The sequence below is a fragment of the Cyanistes caeruleus genome, chromosome Z (assembly GCF_971803275.1).
Source record: "Cyanistes caeruleus chromosome Z, bCyaCae1.hap1.1, whole genome shotgun sequence".
Classification (NCBI taxonomy): Eukaryota; Metazoa; Chordata; class Aves; order Passeriformes; family Paridae; genus Cyanistes; species Cyanistes caeruleus.
This window is the reverse complement of record NC_141732.1, coordinates 9,266,212-9,271,840: the sequence shown is the minus strand read 5'-3', so window position 1 is coordinate 9,271,840 and position 5,629 is coordinate 9,266,212.

The window sequence follows — 5,629 nt, the reverse complement described above, 5'->3', positions numbered from 1 at the left end:
TCTTGTACTCTCCTAACATTAACTTATGTGCAGGAGTGGCAGAAGTGGACTCTTCACCTATCAGGTAGTTACAATCAGTTGGAAGGCAGTATAGCAAAAGCTTACATAAACCTGCTGCTCTGAGTTCTGCAGAATGCTGTTGTGATTTTGTACAGCCAAAGAATCCAAATAAAGCCTTGGGGTTATTTTCTGTTTGTTTGGTTTGGGCTTTTTTTCCCTTTTGGGGGGAGGGGTGTTCTGGTTTTGGTTTTGGGTTCTTTTTGTTTGTTTATTTTTGCAGTGGTATTTTTTTTTTATTTGGTCTGGGTTGGATTAGGGTTGGTTTTTTTTTTTGTAGCTCATAGGTAGGGAAACTTTAACAAATAGTTTGGAGTACAGATATATGCAAACAGCCTATTTCCCAGACTTCTCTTCCTATTAGAAGGAATGAGAAGCATCCAGAGAAGCAGATACACTTAAGAACTTTTATCTCAGCTACCTAAAGTGCTTAATTGTATTGTGGATAGAAGTACAGAACAATGGAAATGTTTTAAAGTGGATGTCTGGTCCAAACTCATTGATACAGCAGGGCCATATAGACCCAGTATCTCCGGACCACGTCCAGATATTTTTGAGTATCTCCAAGGATGGAGATGCTGCCACCTGTCTGGGCAACCTGTTCCAGTGCTCAGTCACTCTCAAAGGGAAAAGGAATTTACTGATGTTCAGAGGGAACCTCCCGTGTTTCAGAGTGTGCCCATTGCCTCTGGTGCTGTCACTGAGCACCCTTGGAAAGAGCCTGGATCCATCCTCCTTGCACCTTCCCTGCAGGTGTTTGTGTACTTTGGTGAGATCCCCTGAGCCTTCTCTTCTCCAGGATGAACAGTCTCAACTTTCACAGCCTTACCCTGTATAGGAGTATATAAATCCATACCCAATGAGGCAGGGATTTGATTTTAGGTGGTGTTAAGGAGAGGGGCATGACTTTAAGTCCCAGCAAGAGTGGACTCTGCCCCTCCACTTTGGAGATGTGTCCTGTGGACCCAGGGGGAACTCCTCTACCGCCAGGTCCCTTGTATATTGTCAGCTGGGGATGTTCTACCCTCCTTGTGTTGCTGGTGTACGCTGCATTTATTTTGGTGGCCCCTCCTGTTCTGCCCCTATTGGTTTGTGCCCCTGAGACTTCTCCTTCGGTGTGTCCCTGTTGGACCCAGATCCTAAACTCCACCCGTGCTGTACCCCATAAAACCCACCACCCTGCCTTTGTCCTGGGTCCTCTGTCTCTGGATTATGCTGGGTTAATTCCTGTGTTGGTGATGCCCCAATAAATGGATTCCCCAATAAATGGAGTTAAACCAAATCAGTCTCACTGCTTTCCTGCGTTGGTCACCAGTAGCTGCAACCTCCCTGGACGTGACATGATGCAACATAGGAGATCCTCCAGCCTCCTATTGCCTCTTGCTGCAGCCCTCAGTCCTGCTCTTTCCCATGAACATGTCTGTTCTGTACTGGGGAGTCCAGACCTGGGCTCAGCACTGTGACCTCAGCAGTGCTGAATAGAAGAAATGGCTCACCTTCCTTGACCTGTTGGTCACTTCTCCTAGGGCAGCCCAGAACACCCCTGGCCTTCTTCTCATTACACAGTCAAATCTGAATGTGGTACTAAAACTTAATATATTTACTCATGTTAACTCCCCAAAGTAGCTGAAGGAGCTAACTTACTGGAGGAAATAACCATTCTGTCATTTCCCTTTTCTGTAATATAGAATTATTTCCCAGATGTTTAATTATTTTAAAAACTAGCCTCTCTTCTCTAGTCCGTCTCAAAGTACTAAATTCATTATGATCTTTGATTTTACACAGCACAGAAAATAAATGTTCCTCTTCTGTTCAATTCATAATTTCTAACAAACAGGCCCCGTCCCACATCTGAATTTACTCTGCTTTTACCTGCATCCAAATACACACTGAGGTAAAAATAAAATGTCTTGTTTGGTCCCATTAAAATCTTGAAGTGCAAGTTCATTTTAGCCATCCCTCCAAGGACTAACTGAACTTGCTGAATACAACCCAGATATTTCAGAACAGAATGCAAAAAAAGAGCAAACTATAAAGTTAAATAAAATAATATTTGATTTATAAAATATAACACCTGTTTGCTAATAAGAGGAAATTACTGGTTCACAAAAAACAATTAGATTCAGGAAATGATGGTGTTTGCTGGAGTCAATTACTATCAAAATCTAACAGAGCAAATGAAAGTGTGCTAAATTTTTATGAAGATTTATTGAATTTAGTGTGAAAGTCTGGCAAAATATATGCCCTGAAAACATCCTAATTTATCAGAGATCTTTTTAGATATGTTACAGGAATAGACAACATACAACAGTGTGCTAGAAATAGTGTTTGTTAAGTTATATGTTACCCATCCTACTCACTGTGGTTTGTTACAATAATAAATAATTCATTGTTAAAGCTCAGAAATATTACTCTGGGTTATTTTTGTTGTATTGGTGGAGATAGGGCCATTGTAACAAGAGCCTCCTACCTTACCTGGGTTCCATGACTGTTGTCATGGCTGGAAATGTCTCTGGAATCTGGCAACAATTGCCCAAGTATTCTGCTAGTGATTGCACCCCACCATGAATTAGTTTGTCCATCACACAGACAGACCAACTTACAGTCAATGCCACTTCATTCTAATGGGGGAGAATTGTGCTCATGGCTATTATTATGCATCTCCTGAAAGGAAGGAGTTAGATATTCTCGGTTCCAGCATGCTGGCCTTACTGTAATACACAAGTTAGCTAAGTAGAAAGGAAGAAAAATGATTGGTCATCATTTGTTGACAAGTAAACAAGAAAAACATGAACCTTCCGTGAATCAAATTGGACACATTTCAAGCCAATCACTTAGAAAAATCAATATTATGTCAGGTTTTAGCCTCCATCTTCATTAATAACTGACAAATGCAGCAGGCATCAGTGAAGACTGACATATAAAAGAGAGGCATTGGGAAGGTTAGCACCGTGTCCTGAAGAGTAGAAAAATTATTCACTGTGGAATATGCAGGCTCTTGTACTGAAAAAAACTGTAATGTGAAACACAAATAAAATATGTATAAGCAGAAACCTTGAAAGAAACAATGTTGACAGTAACCAAAAAGTATCAATATATAAGTTTTATGTGGCAGAAGAAAAAGAATTACAGCCATAAGGTATCTTGCATCTTGTTATGGGTGAAAAAAGGGTAATGGAACATGCCAGAGCTCTTGTTACAGTTTCATGAAGTTTTTAATTGTTAAACACTGTCAAAAGGAGCCAACCACAGAATCCACCAGTGAGCAGAAATTATGATTTAATATTTGAGTACAGGTTTCTTTCTCATATCTCAGAATTTAAAAAAGTGAGCATCCCTCTGTAATGGGCACAGGTGAGGCTACACCTCAAATTTTGGTGCACTAGTTTTCTGCCCTTCACTCCAAGAAGGACATTGAGGGTCTGGAACGTGTCCAGAGAAGGGCAACAGAGCCAGGGAAGGGTTTGGAGTGGTTTGTGCTGGTTTGTACTGGTTTGTGCTGGAGAAAGTGGGATACCACTAAGCCGAATGCCAAGTCCTTTGAGCTCCTGGCTCAGCCATGGATACATGCTCCCTTTTAGCAGGAAGCTCTTGATTATTAGCTGTACATTTCCCTTTGTGAAATTAGGTTTCTGAGCTTGAAACTGCACAACAAGTTTAAGCACTGAAGATTCACCATGACTGAGTAACAGCTGAGAGTTTGTGCTCTGAGAGAAAATAATCACATAGCAAGTCCACAAGATTTGGACTGATGATTTGGACAAAGCTTTGGCAATAAAATGAAGGTGCTTTTGCATTTGTAATGAACATGAAAAATATCTGCATAAATACAAAAGAGATGGAACCACCTACCACTTTCTGTAAATATGGCTCAGGTGTGTAGAGAAGATGCAAGGTGTTTCTGAGATGCAAACTTAAAATGTGCCTTTATGGAGAAGGCTATATGGATTTCATATGGAATGAAATGAAAGTATATTAAGGTCAACAGAGACCATAGTAACAACGTTCTGTTAAAAGCACTTCAGCAGCATACAAAAAGCAGCAAACAGAATCATTCTAGATTTGATTTTAAAGCACAGACAAGATTTATTTTCCATTATATGTTTTAACAGTGTTTCAATTTTACAGCATTATAGCATTATCTAATTCTAGGCTATTTAAGGATATTTTGACTCAGCAAATATCTCACTAAAGGCTTACAGGGCCATTTGTCAAGACAAATTAGATCAATCCCTGAGCAATGAAGAGGACCTATGTAATTCTGTCAGCCTTAAGAACTGGATGGGGTACAGGCGTTTCATGATTTGTCTATTGTCTCAGTCTCCGACAGAAATTAATGTGAGCTGAAGCTCACTGATGAAAAGAATTAATGATTTAATCCCAGATTTTTATGGCTGCACACAAACTTCTACTGTCGTAGAACAATGTGTTCAATTCATTTGAACTTTCCAGAAAAGAAAATGTTGTTGTTATGTTTATGAAGAAATCATGAAGAAGACCATAGGAAAATTAGGATTAGCATTGAAAGCAGAAAACCTAAGGAGAAGAGTATAAGGGAGAAGGAAAAGTCATTTAAATTTAGATCATTTAAAGCACTGTAAACTTCTGCTTCTCAGTTTTCAAATTGTTATTACAAGGAGTTTCATTAGGAATCCAAGTCTTGAAAGTCTTGCAGGCTGTGAACTTCTGTCTCACAAATGGAGTAAATTTAAGGCTGTATTTAGCTGAGGTGTTAAATACTATCCTCTCCTTGGAATTTCTGAATGGCTGACTTTCAGAACCTTCTGGCTTGACTGATTTGTGTTCAAGCAGATGACCAATACCCTTAGGTGGATTTGAACTGAAGCTTACTTGGTGCTCAGTGGAAGGGTAACTAAGATCTTACACTAAAATAGCCCTTAAGAAATCACATGGGCCAGATTTGCCAGACCTGTGTTTTAAAAAATCATCATTGAAGACTTATTTTGAAGGTTCAAGAGATCAGTATTTGGCCTACATGATTTAAAGCAGTAGATAATTAAAGCAGAACACAACAAGTACTTTCTAATAGTCTTATTTTTTTTTTTTGTAATTTCTTTCTGATTATGTGCTTAAGCTAAAAAAAAAAAAAGACATGAGCAAAGGCTTGTGACAAGAAGAGAAAAAAGAGGAGTCACACAGAAAAGCAAAAACCATTAGAGCTCAAAATAATGTTGCTAACAACAACATTATGTTATATGATAACATCAGCATCAGAAGGAAAAGTGCAACCCAGATCAAGTTCTACTAAGTGTGCAGAGACCATGTATAGACAGAAGTGCAAGCAGGATTTAATAAAGTGCTCCAGGATTACTGTTTTCAAAGGTATTCTCTCATAGAGTTAATGAACAAACATCCTAGACTGTGGAATTTTTTTTGTTCTACTTTGTATTGCTTCAAATTCCAAATTAATTTACTGCAAATTTTAAGACTTTTAAAGGTACAATTAGAACTGGAGATATTTTCATGCTAAGGATCACATTAAAACCAAATCTTACTCTAGCAGTGTGTTCAAGCCAGTTCATTATCTCCACACACAAAAATGCAGCAGCAA